This window comes from Schistocerca serialis, chromosome 6 (assembly GCF_023864345.2).
Source record: "Schistocerca serialis cubense isolate TAMUIC-IGC-003099 chromosome 6, iqSchSeri2.2, whole genome shotgun sequence".
NCBI lineage: Eukaryota > Metazoa > Arthropoda > Insecta > Orthoptera > Acrididae > Schistocerca > Schistocerca serialis.
In genome coordinates, this window is record NC_064643.1 from 324,594,177 (window position 1) to 324,613,834 (window position 19,658).

Genomic DNA, 19,658 nt, shown 5'->3' on the forward strand with positions numbered 1-19,658 from the left:
TCGGCCACTCTGGTCGGCGGCCTATAGCACTTCCTTCGGGAACTGTGACCTTTCTGACAGGAAATCATGAATCCTGAGGCGATATTTCATAGGTGCGCAGTTTCATTAGAAGACGCTTGTGAGGAACGGTGTCTGGAAATCTAGAAATATGGAATCAATTTGACATCCCCTGTCGATAGCACTCCTTACTTCATGAGTATAAAGAGCTTTCACAAGAACGATGTCTTCTGAATTCGTGCTGATATGTGTCAATAAATCGTTTTTTTCGAGGTTCTTCATAATGTTCAAACACAGTATATGTCCCAAACCCTACCGCAAATCGACGTTAGCGATTTGGACCTATAATTCAGCTGATTACTCCTACTTCGCTTTTTGAGTATTCGTGTGACTTGAGCAATTTTCCAGTCTTTAGGTACGGATCTTTCTGAGAGCAGTTGTATATAATTGCTAAATATGGAGCTACTGTATCAGCATACCCGACAGGAACCTCACTGGTATACAATATGGATCGGAGACATTGCCTTTATTAAGTGATTTAAGCTGCTTTGCTACGCCGAGGATATTTACTTCCACGTTTCTCGTCTTGGCAGTGGTTCTTAATTGAAATTCAGGTATATTTACTTCGTATTCTTTGGTGAAGGAGTTTCGGAAAACCGTGTTTAATAATTTCGCTTTAGTGGCACTGTCATCAGTGACTTCACCATTGTTATCGCGCAGTGAAGGTATTGACTGCGTCTTGCCACTGGTGTCCTTTATGTATGACCAGAATTTCTTTGGGTTTTCTGCCAGATTCCGAGAGAAAGTTTCGTTGTGGAAATTATTACAAGCATCTCACACTGAGGTACGCGCTATATTTCGACTTCTACAAGGTTTTACCAATCTTTGGGATTTTGCGTTCTTTTAAATTTGGCATGCTCTATTCGTTGCTTCTGCAACGCCGATCTGACAAGTTTTGTGAACCATGGGAGATTAGCACCATCACTTATTAATTTATGTGGCATATATCTCTCAACTGCCGTCGATACCATCTCTCTGAAATCATTCCATAACTTTTCTATGCTTACATGATCAGATAGGAAGGAGTGAAGACTGTCTCTTAGAAAGGCGTTAAGAGCATTTTTATAAGATTTTTTAGGTAGATGAACTTTGCATTTCTTTTTGATGGTTGTAGGTATTACGATATTGAGTCTAGCAGCAACTGCCTTATGGTCGCTAATCCCTGTATTCGTCACGATTCTCCTTATTCGTCCAGGTTTATTTGTTGCTAAGAGGTCAAGTATGCTTTCGCAACCATTTACGCTTAGAGTGGGCTCATGACCTAATTGTTCAAAATAATTTCCTGAGAAAGCATTCAGTACAATTTCGGATGACGTTTTATGCCTGCCGCCGGCTTTAAACGTATAATTTTTCCAGCATATCGAGGATAGATTGAAGTCACCACCGACTATAATTGTATAAGTGGAGTACCTATTTGAAATGAGACACAAGATTTCCTTAAACTGTTCAGCAACTATGTCTTCTGAGCCGTGGGGTCGGTAAAACGATCCAATTAATAGTTTAGTCCGATTGTCAGGTATAACCTCCACCCATACTATTCCGCAGGAACTATCTACTTCAATTTCACTACAAGATAAACTACTTCTGACAGCAATAAATACTCCACCACCAACTGCATTTACTCTATCCTTTTGAACACATTTGAGGTGTGGTGCTACAGACGGACGTTGAAAATTAGGTGAACGGAAACAGTACAGAATGAGAAGGCCCTGCGCAGGATCGGAGACGAAAGAAATATGTGGAAAACACTGACAAGAATAAGGGACATAATGGTAGGACAATTGTTAAGACATCAGGGAATAATGCGCGAACACTCTCCAGATGTGTTATTCAAAGTGTATCATTGGAAATTTGACGTAGCCTTATTGGTAAGTTTTCTCGTGTATGATCCAACCGTATCACGATCGGCAACTTTGTGCAAGAGGCCAAACAAGTCAAAACACTGGTCTTCCACCTGCGTCACCACTTCCCTCGCATCATAAAATGCACAGTAGACTATTATCGTACAATTTTTAGATACTATACCCTACACAGGTAACTGAGTGCATTGCTGCCAAGAGCTGCTGGACCATCTCCTGAGCTATCTACATCTACATCTACATCCATACTCCGTAAGCCACGTGACGGTGTGTGGCGGAGGGTAGTCTGAGTACCTCTATCGGTTCTCCCTTCTATCATGCGATAGTGGTGAATTATCGTGTAGCTTGATGTTGAACTTCTGAATAACTTGATGATTATCACCCAGTGTCACTTTAGAACAAATTGGTACATTTTTGCTACTTTGTTCCAAAGGTTTCCTCAGTAATGTAAAATAATTTTACTTTATGCCAGTTTGCGTTAAGGGGAGGTTTACTATCTTTTGGTTCAAAAAATCGATTTTTTTAAATTGCATTTTTGGATCCATAAACGTGTTTAGGATCCACCCCTGAAACTGTTTTTCCGAATACGGAACGGAAATGTTTGTTATTCAAGGTTGAACAAAAAAAATCCTGAAATCGGTCTTTTTCAAGCCCCAGTTTTTTTTTCGGGAATTTTGTCTTTGTAGCCGCGAAAAATTATTCTATGTGCTGGCCCATGACTAAAAGTGATAAAGTGATCAAGGAGCTTACGAGGAACTACGGCTTGGCAATCCGACGGCACTCCAGTTCTGTGGAACAGACGAAGAAGGGAATTTGGACATCGTACTTCCACAAGTGTTCGACGGATGACCACCCACAACACCAAAATTGTCCGGCTGGGGGAACTAGTTGATGCAAGTGGCGCATTGTAGAGGCTACCGGACATCTGGACGAATATCAACACGACGAGCCGCTCTCCAAAGAAGTATAAAAAGTGATTCGTCCTCCCTTTCGGAGGACGAGTTATTGAACCGGTGCTTGGGAGGAAACACACAAAATTCAAATGAAAGTTCGAACGCGTGTGTTTGGAAGTTAGCCCCCAAGCATTTGCATTTTGGTTCGAAGACTGTGGGGGTTGCGACTTTTCTGGCAGTGAGCAGCTTCAACGAAGGGTATTCAGCAATTCTGAAGACCATGACAACAATGGATGTCACCCTGGGATTCTATTCGATGCGGTTCGCCAAGCATTCGGACGACCACCAGATTCAAGCGGCCGAAAACCGCTTGTCAACGGCCGTACGAGCGGTTCTGGAGCAGCGCAGTATGGCCCAGATCGAGCAGAACGCCCTGTATGAGGAAGACGAAGGAATAGTTTATGGACCCGGAATAGCAGATCGAACGTAAGTTGCATAATATTGCATTTATATGTAGTCAAAACTTCAAACGTGTTTTTCTAGAAATTACTTTTGTTATCGCGCGGTATAGTAACTTAATATCTACTGAACCGATTGGCATGATTCTTTGTTTCTGACGAATCTAACTAAATTGTCTAGGAGTTGTACCACTTTTATTCCGATCCATCAACTATAAATATCTTTACTTGGCCGACGAAGTCGAAAAATCAATGGAAAAAAACATATTTTTATTAATGACCGCCATTTTGTTTCCTGTGGTCCAAATAACTCCTAAAGAATCATATACACTTCACCAACGTCAACTCAATTTTGATTTTAGATGAGCCGACTGACCTGTGACATACCGCCTGTGGAAGTCTACATCGAAATTTTGTATCGTTCCGACGGTACATCCGCCTTTGCTCTTCCACATTCAGGTCGAAAAAATTCCAGTTTGTAGAGGAAATATCAATAAACGTTTTGACCAAATGTGACATAGATATCTATAACACATCCCGAGAAAAAAATTCTCAAAGAAGATGTTTTTTTCGGGCCAAAGGTAGTTAACCTCCCCTTAATGAGGGATATTCATAGCTTTTTAATGTCTCCTCGAAAAAATAAAGGTATCTAATTATTTGTGTTTTGTTTGCAGGTACATGTCTGCTGTCCTGGTACACTTGGAAATTCCCTCGCCACAGTAACATAGCAGCGCTCCTCTAAAGGAAGCAAAACAATACGTGGCAGCCTATTCATACAATTTTAATTGTCACCTCAAACAACGAAGTTACGTTTGACGAGGCTAGTTGGGGTTCAACCCTTAAAATTTTTCGAAATAATATACTCTTTGCAGATTGTATTGGAATATTCTTCACCCTGGACTATACTATAATAGAATTGTAAAACTCGCTGTCATAGAAATATATTTTCGTTGCTTTTTTATCATTTTCCACCCTTTGTGGCTTGATCGGTTACATATTTAGAGGGATGTGATGGACATAAAATTTAAGTGAGCAAAAATTCATTTTTATTTTACAATAGTTCTAATTGAATAGTAAATTGTTGTAAGCATGATCTTGTCCATCAGTTCACCTACTTTGTCAAAAAGTCTGCTTCGTTGAAACCTGTTCTCTCTAGTCTCGTGGTTCAAATGTCCTCAGATAAAAGTCTTCACATTTTTTGTTAAAATCATAGTAACAGTCTTTACAAACTTCCATTTTGTCATACTGGACCGATGCTTTATTTTCAGTTGCTGTGCGCCCTGTATATTTGTATAGTAGATATAAGCACTGATCTTTACCCAAAGGCACAGTCCAACAGGACAATGTTATCAAAAATATCCACACACCTGACTGAAAATGACTTACAAGTTCGTGGCGACCTCCATCAGCAATACTGGAATTCAGTATGGTGTTGGCCCACCCTTAGTCTTGATGACAGCTTCCACTCTCTCAGGCATACGTTCAAATAGCTGCTGGAAGGTTCTAAGGTGGCAGAATAAATAAAGGTCAGATTCGCACCTTACATGAGAGCTTTATACATCACAATGAGAAGGTGAATATGATACATAACTTAATTCGGCAGTAAGGAGCAAATTTGCTTATCAGTATGTAATGGAAAAAGGGATAACACTCAGTTGACACTAATTGACACACCGTTCTGATAATGCATGTTTCAGCGGAGGGTGAAACAAGCAGTGAGAGACTTTTTAGTTTGGAATTCAGAAGGACAAGGGCAGAGGCAAGGCCACACTTCAGGGGGTACTACGGAAACCACTTAAAGGGGTGTCCCAGGCAGAAAGTCAATGACCCACCAGGTGACTCAGATGGGGGGAGTGAGCATAACGGCCCATCTGAGGGAGGAGAGGAAAGAAAGTTTTTAAAAAACTTCGTTTCGGAATTCCGAATGGATACGAAACGAGAACATTGACGCATTTTTGATCATGTGTCAGCAAGTGGTACACACATGAGAGAGTCAATGTACGCATTTAGGCATCTACAACGGTCACAAAACTTCCGATTGGCGACAGCGTGCTAGGAAGGAGAAAATAACCAAAGTTTCGACGCAATTTAATGGTATGGACCTTGAAATTGGTAGAGAGAATTTCCACAAAATATTGGTGGGAAAAAGCCATGACGTTAATAATGAGTAAGATAAGATAGAAATTTAGGGGATGCTCTTCTCTGAACATGCGTCAAGTGCGGAACAGAGCGCATAACGCTCTGTATGACGCAGAGGAGTAATTTGTGTGGATACTGCATTCACAGCGGCTCATATCCATCTAGAAATTAGCTGTAGCATCGCTTATCTCAAACTGTGGAGAAACTAATCAGCCAATTAGTTAATTGTTCTTGTGAGAACAGAGAGGGCATTATAATATGCATGCTGCTCCAACCATCCATGTGTATGTAGCCACATTCTAAGATTAGGGATGAGTACATTTTCTCTCGCATAATGAGAAACATAGGGAAAGTTTCTGCTGGAAAATTCAGCAAAGGTGTAATTAATTTTATAGGGATTTCAGCAAAAGAGAGTGGCCTAGTAGATGACAGCTCATCATAGCTTAAGGTAAATACCGTGTACAGAGGTGTAAACTTGGTTCAGCAGCTTGCGTCCACTGTAAACTCGAGCGACCTTGGGTAATCTTTTGCTCTGCTTGTCCCATAACTAACCATCCACCGTAGACTTGATTGTCATCCTAATAATAGTACTGAACTTTGAACCAGGCTCCGGACGATTTTTGTAGTACTGACCAACATCATAAAGTAAGTGTAGGAACAATTTCGTAAAGGAACTTCTAGTTAAACTTTAATATTGTCATGTTTAGGTTAATTTAACCTTCTGAGAGTTAATATTTAATATTGCTGTGTTTAGGATTACTTCACTTTTTGATGTTGACGAGATGCATTATCCTGATAACTGATTTTTTTGTTCTCATATTGAAAATTGTGTTACAGTGTGAATCTTTGTGGTAATGTTGCGACATTAAACATGTCATTTCAACTTACACAGTTTTCTTCAATCTTAGAATAAGTAAACCAAAAATATTGCATATTACAAATGACTACCCTGCTAGTGGTGGCAATTGGTCTTCCTGGATGGTAATTAGTCAAATTAGTGAGAAAAATAAAAATTTTTGAATTTTGAGAAAAAAAATTTTCTTGTTGTTTTGTGACAAGGTTGCCCGATGTATGTAAATGTACAGTGTACATAATACAGTAAATGTGTGATCCAAATTGAAGAAAAGTTGTATGTGCAAGTAGAAGAACATTTGTCATTGTGCAGCAGTAGATTGTGCATGACCTTGCTGGGGTACGCGAAGTTATTCACGGCTTTGTTGGGTTGGGTTTGTAAATCCACAAACAGTGAAAAATGTTGCTAATGATGTGTACATAATATAAGAAACTTTCTATGTTATTTTGGAAACGTGTAAGATCATATAACTGGAGCAATTCAAGAAAGACAGAGGTTAGCGAGACGATCAGACATGGCGGAAGAACGGAGAGTCTCGCAGATAGGTCAAACTGAAGATCTTGACAAGATAGAGATAGACGTAGAACAAAAAGTATCGAAGGCAAGTCACGGAACGGAACGTAGTGATAGTGCACACGGAATGGCAGCAGCTTCATGTTTGGTATCACAGTCTGAGAAGGCACGAAAACAAACAAATGACGGATCTAGTGGGTCAGAAAAAGAGAAGACGAGCAACTTCGGTGTGTTGAATTCAATAGAGTAATTTTGAACTAAACGCGACAGTTTCCAACAGAAAAAATGTGTGTAAGTGCATCCGCACTGCGCACGGGAATCGGTGAGACGCCAAGGCATACGCGCGAACGAAAAAATTGCATCAAATGGTGACAGATGACGATGGCGAAGAATCAGACAGTGTGTTCGCAATATTGAAGCAACTCACTGTGTTCGTAAAGCAGACAAATGCAGGGTTACAGACTTAAAAAGGGAAACAGCAGATTTAAAATTTGAAAGAAATACAGGGTTAACGAATTTAAAAACTACAATAAATGCGGGGTTAGCGAATTTGAAAACGGAAACACATGCAAGGTTAGAAGATTTAAAAACCGAAACAGTGAAGTTGAAAACAGAGACAAAGGCTGCCTTCAGTAGTCTCCAATTTGAAACTTATGCTGGGTTCATAAAACTCCGCGAAGATCAACAAAAATTACGAACAGAAGTTAATGAACAGTTTACTGAAATACAGAGAGAGGAGAGAGACTCGCGCGAGCTTATACAATCGTTAATGGCTGACCATAAAAAGATGCTTCCTGACATTGACCAGGTGCAGGGTGCAGTGTCTAACGTTAATCATAGAATGGATAAGTTAGCACGTAAGACTTCTGGTAAGGTGCAACAAATCGTGGAAGAGCTCAATGGTTCAAATGGCTCTCAGCATTATGGGACTTAACATCTGAGGTCATCAGTCCCCTAGAACTTAGAACTACTTAAACCTAACTAAACTAAGGACATCACACACATCCATGCCCGAGGCAGGATTCGAACCTGCGGCCGTAACAGTTTCGCGGTCCGGACTGAAGCATCTAGAACCGCACGGCCACCGCGGCCGGCGAAGAGCTCAATGTCAGAAAACGTGTCACGTGAGCCGCACTAAAACGATTAGACGCACATTGAAAACATAGTCTCGAAAAATCAGAAACAGTATGAAGACCTTTGTACAGAATTGAAACAGTGTATCGAGAATCGAACAGAAGACAGTAGCGAGGTGACGGCATCGGTAGTATCATCCGACATAGTGATGGACAGAAATCCAGAAATAAACAAATCAGTTGTGCAATCTTTCATAGCAGTAGCGGAAACACAAAAACGTCATGAAATTCGAGTCGTATATCCATAAGAGGTTGCGTCAATAATTACACAAAGAAAACCGAAGCAAATAGGAAAAGAACAGTTAACACAGCTGAGCGAAGCAGGTGAGGTGCGGTCACAGCAGACAAGGGAGCGAGAAACGGTAAACGCGCACATTATAAAGGCCGGTTCCCACTAGGGCTGCCGCGCGTCAAAACCGCGCGTCAGCGGCGTGGTTGCCATGGAAATGGCGTCAGCGGCAAGGCGCGGCGGGCTCTGCGTCGCGGTTTGACCATGTCGAACCGCTTCCGCTGCCGCGTGCCGCGCTCCAGGTGCGCGCCGCCAATCACAGAACGCTCTGAGCGTGACGTCAGGTACGGACCCCCGGGCCACACGAACTTTCGCTGAACCGCTGGCGCGGACGCGGCGGCAGCTATGAAATACTTATCATTCGATTCCAAGGAAACTATTCGGTAGAAAAATTTGATTCTTGGGCATGTTACAGTCTGATATCTTCTCTCGATAAAGGACCGAATTTCTTTTCGTTATTCGTCGTGGTTACTTGCTGTATCGCATTTACGTAAACCTTTACACGAAATTTGAATGAGTGTGCAGAGGTAAAAACGCATTGCGTGGACTTTGCGTACAGTTCATTTTAGGTAATACATTATTGCGTATGAAATTTAATCAACATATCGAAATTGTTTTTAAAGCTGAGAACAGAACGATAGTTATCACCGTTCTCGAGATATTGAATGATATGTCGGTGGACGGGCTGTGCGGTGACCGCACGCGGGTCGCTCGCGACGCGACCGATACTTTCGTCCTGCTCGTCGTAAACCATTTGCTTGTATCAACTGCAAATTTCGTAAACGGTTGAAGAAATCGAAACGTGTTTTTTTGCAAACGATAACTTGTAAAAACTCATGTTTTTCGTCGCATGATAAATATCCTAAATCTGTTTATCTACCGAGATATGAAAGAAACTACAGTTTTTCAGAAGGGATAGATGAATTGTTTTAAACAGCATTTAATAGCATGTGGAATGAGAAGTTTCGCCTTTTACTTTAAGGCATCTTCGGTGGAATCTAGAATGATTCAGTTTTGTTTTGATATGTGATACTTGCAGATTATAAAACAGTTCACATCTTTTTTTACGTGAATGACTGATTACTTACAGTGAATCGAGTTTTTAGCGGACATATACGTTTCGCCTCACCTGGTCACATGCTGGAGGTTGAACTAAAACTTATTTTTATGTTCGCTCTTTTTTCTTCTGTCACTAGCTGTAGACGTTTTACCGAAAACTCTGATTTGAAGTCGTAACTACAGTGTGTTCACCTCATGTCCCTTCCTGTCTGGTTTGTTTATGTACATGTTGCCAATCTGCAGAATTATATGCTGAAAACTAACGTTTGTTTATTTTTGTTCTCTTTATATCTGTATGTATGTGTGGCTAGCCAGTGATAATTATAGAAAGTTGAAAGTAAATCCAGTAGTTGTCAGACAGTGGTTGAAAGATTTGGTGTTCAGCTGATTTCAGTTTTGGTTTAAATGTTTTGTGGAGGAGTGCATGGAAGAGTAAATTCACTGCTTACAGTAATAGATAAAATAGTACAATAGCATTTCAACATATGATTATTATCAGAATACTATCACCCAACCCCTTTGTCCTCACTCTTTGACGCCCCATAATATGTCCTGTCAACTAACCCCTATTGTTGTCAAGGTTGTGCCGTAATTTCCTCTTCCTCCTCTATTTAATTCCGTACGTCTTCTTTAGTCACACGATCCTTGTATCTAATCTTCAGCATTCTTATTGATCACCACGTTTTGAAAAGGTCCATTGTCTTCTTGACAGAACTGTTTATCGTCCACATTTGACTTACATACAAGGCTGCACTCCACACAAATACCTTTGTAAAATAGTATCCAACCATTAGAATTTATATTCGATGTGAACAAATTTTCTTTTTCAGAACTCTTTTTTTGCTATTGACAGTCTTCAGTCAGGTTTGCGTCTGCACCAGGAAATACCTTACAATTTAAAATCTGGTTTCGAAAACTCTGTTCCAAATTTATATTATTCTTTCATGATTCTTAAACAAGGTGCTGGCGATGATTACATTATGCTCTGTGGAAAATTCTATCAGGTGGCTTCCACTTTCATCCCTTCCACCTAGCCTTTGTGTTCTTACTGTTTTCGTGTACCTGCTACCGTATCACATTTTAAATTTTTGTCTTGCTTAACTATCTGAATAATCTCTTTTATCGTACATTGTTTCAATGTGTTAGGGGATAGTGAACAATCATGAACGGTAGTCATGACATCTGTTTATGTTGAAATGAGAAAACATGAATAATGAAATATGTGAAAGAGTACACTGTACAGAAAATGAAAAATTGGTATGTCTTCACCCAACTTCGTCTTTCCTTCATGTAGGTGTAAGATATCGTTATTCAAACACACCGGTCGTTTCGGTGGGTCCCAGCCCGTACCTCAGTGGCTGTCCGTCATTGGCTACCGCTAGCGTCTGCCGCTTCCAGGTGGGAACGCCAATTCCGCGAGCCGCCGCGTCAACGCGGAAAACGCTTGCCGCTGCCGTTGCCGCACGCCGCGCTGCCGCGCTCTAGTGGGAACCGGCCTTAACAGAGCGGCAGCCGAGCCTCCGAATGTACGCGAGTGACGCGAGAGTAGAGCAAGTTACGGCGACCCATGTACCAATTTCGCGATTTCCAAGTTACAGTACAGCAGGTTATAGACCCCAAGACAATATGAATCTAATAGGAAGGCAGAACACTGAACTAGTAACAGGAAATGTAAACGAATCTTTCAGTCCGATACAAGAGGAACGGTACGGTGTAGATAACTGCACACCACTGCGTAGATACGATGCTAGATGGGACATAAATATGTCAACTCAAGACACTAATGTAGTAGAAAAAACACACGAAAACATGACACAGTTTAAGGGAACGAGTAATGTTGAGAAAACACAAACGCCGTATGGCGGAAGAGAAAAATTTGACAAGGATAATTTTTCGACAGTCAGAAAATTCCAGCAATACAAAGAAAGCGGGAGAGGCTTACATCCACGCATATTTATAAATCAATTTCAGATCGGTTTACCAGAGCATTGACCACTTAGCTAGAAACTTGATTTCATTTATGGGCATATGGACAGTGCAGTAGGGGAATCCATGCAAAGAGTAGCTGTAAACTGTCAGTCGTATGAGCAACTTAAAAGCGCATTCTTGAAGTGATACTGGTCCACAGAAACACAAAGTAGAATAAAGTATGAATTATTACAGAAAGAATTGTTCGAAAATTCATTAGAAAAGAAACCTGTTAGATTTTTCGAGGAAATGACAAAAAACAATCAGTGTTTAGATAATCCACACAATGATGGGAACTGATAGGTATGTGCACAATGAAATTACCGTTACGTTATCAGCATCTCATTGGTTGGTAGGGCAGGAGATAATATACAAGCATTTAAAGGAATGTTAAGAGAACTTGAATTCATATTCAGTGAAGAGGACGCAAAGAAACAACGTACAATCAGAGAAAACAATAATAGGGGGCATTACAGCAACCGATCAGGTTTTAATAATAATAATTCCAATGGCAATAATAACGTAGGAAAAGGTAATGATTTTGGAAGGAGTGGAAATCGCCCATGGGATAATAATAAAAAATATGGTTTTGGAAATAACAATTATGGTTTTGGTGGGCCGCGGAATTACAATGGTGGATTTGGCCCTAGGAACTACGGTGGTAACTATGATCCGGGATACAATCACCGTGCGAACGAAGGCCGATGGTTTAGAGGTTTTCAGCAGCAAATCCAGGCTATTCAAATGGCAATGAAACGGCCAGAACGCAGAAAGATTGGGAAAATCAAGCTTCAGCGGGGCAAAACACGCGAAATGAACCGGTAGCAGAAGTCGAGTTGAGGCCACCAAACTCAGGTAAAAGACAGAATTGACGATATGAACGGTACCAACACCAATGGTCATACCAAGTTTAGAAGTGAAGTCCCTCCAGTACCTAAAATAAAACATCGGCATTTTATAAAATTAGCACCAAGCAATAGGAAGGTTACAGCATTGAAAACAAATTCTTTTCTATATACAAAGGCCCCATGGAAGTACGTAAAGTAGTCCTTAATAAGGCAATCGAATTGATGAATCCAAATTCTTTTCTATATACAAAGGCCCCATGGAAGTACGTAAAGTAGTCCTTAATAAGGCAATCGAATTGATGAATCCAAAAACAGGAGAATCATTGGATTTGCACCACGTGAGTCATTTAAGAGTATATAACAAAAGAACAAAGAGTATCTCCACACGAAAATTTAGTTGTATTAAATGTCCAGAAATCAAAGCGTGTGAAAGATAGCAAAATGCATACTGATTAAATTTTTGACTTGTACTTATCTCAGTTGAATAAATAAAATAAATGTTGTTAGTAAGGTAAATGGAAAGTGATGAAGAAATGGCAGGAAAATAAGAACTAAGGTAACTATACTACAAACGAAATGTGTTCTGGGGAAAGAATTGAAAGTAAGGGGAAAAATAGAGATCATTATGTGGACAGGTTGACGAAATAGTAGTAGATTCTCCCTTATAGACGTAGTATGAAGGAGGAGGAAGTTGATTTTTGTAGACAAAAGGAAGTGAAGAAAGGATGTAGATAATTAGGTGGGAAGGAGATAGGCATTTTTAATTTGTTCCATCGAGGACGGTGAACAAGTAATTGAGGAGATATTTGGGGGAAATATGTGAAGCATACATAATTTGTGGAAAGTATCACAATCTGATATTGAACGAGAGGTATGAGGGAAATAAATAGAAGAAGTCGTTAGGAGGTAATAATTAGGAAAGAGAATTGAAGTATTCAGTTAAGCAAGAAACATGTTATTTCGTGGAAGGAGGTAAACAGTGGGAAGAAAAACTAACCCAGAAAAGATTTCAATAAGGAAGAGTATGATGAGGAAAGAAAGGAATATAAAAGTTTACTATCTAGAAGAAAGGAGAAAGGGATAAGTACAAGTGAGAAAAAGAAATTTTAAGCTTTAAAAACAATGCAGTAGAACAATAGAGAAAATTTTTGAAAGGTAAATCATCAATGAAGCAGAGACAAAGTGTATTTTTAAGTTCTGTTACAGCTAAGGACAAAAAGAAGAGATTGCAGAGAAAAGAACGCTGGAGTCGGAGTCAAGGTGCGAAGTTTTCAAAATAACATAATATACTTGTAGTTAGAAAACTAAAAAAAGGAAGTAAAATTTGAGAGTCACTAACTTACTAAGCGTCATCACCATCAATTTCACTCTTGCTAAACATCGTGATGAAGATGAGGAAACTATGACCTTTATATTAAGAAAAGAAAATGAGGAAATAATGGAAAAAAACTTACGGGGATAAGATAGAGAAATAATACTTTTTGTAAAACCATGAAAAGAAGTTTAATGTTTGTAAAGTTTTAGCGTAATTTAAGAGAGAAACATTCCGCTAGATGTGAAGTCGGCAGACAAGGTGCGACGTCATTGCGGCCAGATTGACGACAGGACTGAGGAGAGTGGTTAGGCGTGAGCGGAAGGGACACTGAGTGAGAGAGTGCCTGATGCGTCAACTACGAGATGACACAAGAAGAGGCCATGGTGGAAGCAACGTTCCTAGAGGATAACTGCTCTGTGGAAAAGTTTGGAGAGCTACAACGCGTACTGGTACCATGACGTGAGCTTTATTCATATTAAAGCCACATACAAGCGTTATAACAATGGTTTTGAGAAAGTTTTCGATATGTGGCACTTTTATCGCAAACGATTCAAAGCAGCATATGAAGACATAATGGATGTCAACCAAAACGGAACGGAGGCGGACATATTATGGCGAGAACGAGCGGAGGCTTCGATTCACTGCAGGAAGAAGAAGAATCGCATTTCTGTAACTCAATCTGACGAATAGCGGAAACGATTATCAGACCATACGAAATTCGACAACTGTGAAACCCTGAGCACTCATGGGATGGAACAAGAAAACGATGGAAGGCTGTTGAACTTATCTAGATGAACAACCGATTACAATGAAGAATACACAACAATTGCAAAGAAGACACCATAAGAACGTATTAAACAAGAACGCGGTTAAACAGGTCTTCAGTCCTAATTCCCGGTACAGAGAAGAGTGAAGATACAAATCGGAAGACAGCAAGATGCACCAAAAACAGAAGATGCAACGCAGAAATTTCGAAGAAGGGAGAGAATGGCCAGAAGAGATCAAATCCCTTCCCATAGAAGACCATTATTGCATTTAACTACCAACGAGAATCCAATTTAACTCTTCCAGCGATATAAACATCCGATTTTCTTCATGGCAAATTGTAACACCTTCAGATGTCATACCGAAAAATAGGTGATAACTACTGGTATGGAAACCTAGAGACGAAGTGACTAACGATGAACCGCAATAAAGACTCGACGAAAGATGAAGAAAAGTTTATTCTGCCCAAAAAAGTATCTCCAATAAAATGTCACCATGGGCATATGCGATATGAAACAAAGACAACCACGCACTCACGACACGCTCAGACCTTCAGCAACCTTTCTCTTTGTCGACCGTCAGTCCATACTGAACGGAAACGTGGTGAGACGCACACCAAGCGTTGTTTCATGCTCAACAGAGACACGACAAGGCACAAGACTGACCGTCATTCCATGTTCGACGGAGACATGTCGAAACACTCGAAGAATAAAAATGACAACCTTTAATAAACCATGTTAAATATGTAGGAGAGAGAACTGTCTGTGACAGACTACTATCCAAAAAAAGGGAATTTTTTCATTGCATTTAAAAACTAGTGAATCTGAAGATTTTTAGGTGTTAGCAATAAATCTTTATTAACAATGTTTTTTTTTATTTTGTCTTGACATCTCAATAATATTTTTTTATATTTCATATTTTTTCAACATGTTTAAGTTACTGAAACCTAATACTAACATTTTTGGAGGGTTAAGATTCTAGTGTAATGTGTTTATTAAAAATACAGGTTCGATAAGAATGAAGGGATTTAGCTATTCCACGATGTCGGTTTAAATTTTGTAAAGTAATTAGCAGGATTAGAAATTTAATATGTTTGTAAAAGACAAATTTGAAAATTTTTAGGATTAAGACTTTGGGGGAATATAACAATGTTAATGTATACGGTTATGCCTGTAAAGTTATGGATATGGTTGAGTTTTATATCATAAAGCTTAATTGTAAGAAATGAGCATGTCTTCAATTACAATGAATATGTAAGCTAGAGAACAGTAACATTTATTATAAAAGGGGAGGATAATATTAAAGGAAGGTTTCCTCAACTTCAATACATATCCATCATCATTTAACATAAATTAGGTAAACAAAAAAACAAAAAACAGAACCTGATCAGTCTCCAAAGAAGGAAATTTTCAGGATGATACAGAAATTATTTGAATTAAAATTAAAATTCAAATGCAGTCAACTATTTTGAAAGAAAAAATTCCTTAAATTAGTTAAATAGAATTGTATAAAAAATTAGAAACTTAGAATCAATGTCAAATTTTAAAAGAAAAAAAGAAAATCACTTAAGAGGTCTAATCTGTAGACATGAAATCAAGTGCAATGTAAAATAATAAGACTGTATCAAACCTCTATTTAAGTTATACAAAATATTAAAATATAAATTTGGTCACTAAATATGTCAGATAGTATAGTCAGCAGTTGCAACCAAATCTGCACTGACTTCAATCACTTTCTCAACCATAAATTGACCAAGCACAAAATTGAACACAGAAGGAGAAGGATAAGCAAGGGGGCAGAAGAAAAGAAGGTCAAATTCGCATATTACATGAGAGCTTTATACATCGCAATAGGAAGGGGAATATAACACCTAACTTACTTCAGTGGTAATGAGCTGGTACCCTGTAATGCAAAAAGGGATGACACACAATTAAGAGGTAATTAACACATCGTTCCTATTATGCATATTTGAGCGGAAGGGGAAACAAGCAACAAGAGGCGTTTTAGTTTGGAATTCAGAAGGACAAGGGCAGGGGCAAGGCCACACTACAGGGGGTACTACGGAAACCACTTAAAGGGGTGTCCCAGGCAGAAAGTCAATGACCGACCAGGTGACTCAGGTGGGAGGAGCGAGTATAACGGCCCATCTGAGGGAGCACAGGAAAGAAAGCTTTCAGAAAACTGCATTTCGGAATTCCAAATGAATACGAAACAAGAACAGTGACGCGTTTTTGATCATGTGTCAAGCAAGTGGTGCACATGTGAGTGAGTCAATGTACACATTTAGGCATCTGGAATGGGCACAAAACTCCCAACCGGTGGAAGCGCTCTAAGAAGGAGAAAAGAGCCAAAGTTTCGGCGCATTTTAATGGTAGGGACCTTGCGATTAGTAGGGACAGTTTCCACAAAATAAGAGAAACACTCCTATTGGTGGGAAAAAGCCGTGACATGAACAATGAGTAACATAAGACAGAAATTTAGGGGGGACTCTTCTCTGAACACATGTCAAGTGCAGAACAGAGCGCATAACGCTCTGTATGACGCAGAGGAGTAATTTGTGTGGACACTGCATTGACAGCGGCTCATATCCATCTAGAAATTAGCTGTAGCATCGTTTATCCCCAACTGTGGAGAAACGAATCAGTCAAATAGTTAATTGCTCTTGTAACAACTGAGAGAGCATTATAATATGCACGCTGCTCCAACCATCAACGTGTATATCGCCACATTCTAAGACAAGGGATGAGTACATCATCTCTCACTTAACGAGAAACATAGGCAAAGTTTCCGCTGGAAAATTCAGCAGAGGTGTAATTAGTTTTATAGGAATTTCAGCAAAAGAGAATGGCCTAGCAGACGACAGCTCATCAAAGCTTAAGGCAAACACCGTGTACAGAGGTGTAAACTTGTTGGTTGACGAGCTTGCGTCCACTGTAAACTCGAGCGACCTTGGGTAACCTTTTGCTCAGTTTGTCACATAACTAACCATCCACTGTAGACTTGATTGTCATCCTAAAAATAGTACCGAACTTTGAATCAGAATCGGACGATTTTCGTAGTACTGACCAACATCATAATGTAAGTGTAGGAACAATTTTGTAAAGAAACTTCTAGTTAAACTTTTATTTTGTCATGTTTAGGATAATTTAACCTTCTGAGAGTTGATATTTGATATTGTTGTGTTTAGGGTTATTTCAGTTTTTGATGTTGACGAAATGCATTATCCTGACAACTGTTTTTTTTTTGTTGTCATATTGAAAACTGTTTAACACTGCATATTTTTGTGCTAATATTGCGACATTAAACATGTCATTTCAACTTACACAGTTGTCTTCAAATCGTAGAATAAGTAAAGCACAAAACATTGCATCTTACAAGGTTCCATGGTGAATGGCAGCCCATTCTTCATGGAGTACTGCTCTGAGGAGAGGTATTGATGTCAGTCGTTGAGGCCTGGCACGAAGTCGGCCTTCCAAAACATCCCAAAGATGTTCTATAGGATTCAGGTCAGGACTCTGTGTGGGTCAGTCCATTACAGGGATGTTATTCTCATGTAACCACTCCGCCACAGGCCATGTATTATGAACAGGTGCTCGATCGTGTTGAAAGATGCAACCGCCCCCCAATTGCTCTTCAACAATGGGTAGCCTGTGCTGTGGTAGTGCCACGCAAAACAACAAGTGGTGCAAGCCCCCTCCATGAAAAACATGACCACACTAAAACACCACCGGCTCCGAATTTTGCAGTTGACACTAACCACGCTGGTAGATGACGTTTACCGGGTATTCGCCATACATACTCCTTGTCATTGGATCGCCACATTGTTTACCGAGATTCGTCACTCCACACAACGTTCTTCCACTGTTCAATCGTTCAATGTTTATGCTCCTTACACCAAGTAAGGCGTCGTTTGGTTTTACCGGCGTGAGGTGTATGTTATGATCAGCTGCTCAACCATGAAATCCATGTTTTCTCCCCTCCCGCTTAACTGTCATAGTACTTGCTGTGGATTCTATTGCAGTTTGGAATTCCTGTGTAATGGTCTGCATAGATGTCTGCTTATTACACATTACGACCCTCTCCATCTGTCAGTCAACAGATGAGGTTGGCCCATACGCTTTTGTGCTGTACATGTCCCTTCACTTTTCCACTTCACTATCAAATCGGAAACAGTGGAGCGAGGGATGTTTAGGAGTGTGGAAATCTCGCATATAGACGTATGACACAAGTGGCACTTGACCACGTTCGAAGTCCGTGAGTTCCGCGGAGCGCCCCATTCTGCTCTCACACGATGTCTAATGACTACTGAGGTCGCTGATATTGAGTACCTGGCAGTAGGTGGCAGCACAACGCACCTAATAGGAGAAACGTATGTTTTTTTGGGGGGCAGGGGGTGTATGGGAAAAAAATTCTAAAACAGATTTCAAGGCCACCTCTTTATTTTTCTGCAAACCTGTAAGTGTATATCTTAACAAACTTTATGGAACAGAATATTTCCCACTCCCTTCCATGATTCTCACTTCAAGAAATTAATCTTTTTCTATGGCTTCCTCCCTGTTACTTCCATTCACTTTTTGCCCTGTCTGCCCCATCTTTGTCTGCAAAAGAGAATCTGTAAAAAATTAAGCTTTTTCGCTGTCTATTTTGCTCGGTAAAACCAAGAATTGCTTTTTCCTGTAGAACCTGAACGTACTGTTGTTGTTGTTTGACATTCCCGGTTTTATTACTTAGGCTGGACATCGTCTCTTCCTGCAATCTAGAGGATAATATCAGCTGTATCTATGGATGCAACCATAGTGTATTATTACTTAATTATAAAAAAAACACAACATTCAAAATTTGTGTTGGTGCCCCAAAAACTTATTAGGAACAGATAACTCGTTGCCAATCAAAAGCGCACCGTTGTTTTGGTTCAGAATGGCATGGGTGGTCTTGTTCTTCCTCAGTTCACACTGCAGTAGTACAACATGTCCTAGTGGCAGAGTTTACTGACAGCTCTCGTAGGACACAATCATCTGTCCGATGTTATAGTCCATGCAAGCAGATGCGAACACCGTAAACAAGATGAGCAGCAGACCCCGTTCAGTCAATCACCAGCTTCGGACGTGTTGCCTTCGCGTGAGGATGTGCGCTCTACTAGTAAATATTCTATTAGAACATATTCGAAGGCGAACATGCTAACGCTACAAAGCAGTTTAACGGTCTTCATAGTCATACACGCGAATTGTTTGCAAATGACTACCGGTTTATGAAGAATGAAGCAGTGCTAGTCGTTCCATTGAACCTGAAATGTCCGCAGCTCGTGGTCGTGCGGTAGCGTTCTCGCTTCCCACGCCCGGGTTCCCGGGTTCGATTCCCGGCGGGGTCATGGATTTTCTCTGCCTCGAGATGACTGGGTGTTGTGTGCTGTCCTTAGGTTAGTTAGGTTTAAGTAGTTCTAAGTTCTAGGGGACTGATGACCATAGGTGTTAAGTCCCATAGTGCTAAGAGCCATTTGAACCATTTTTTG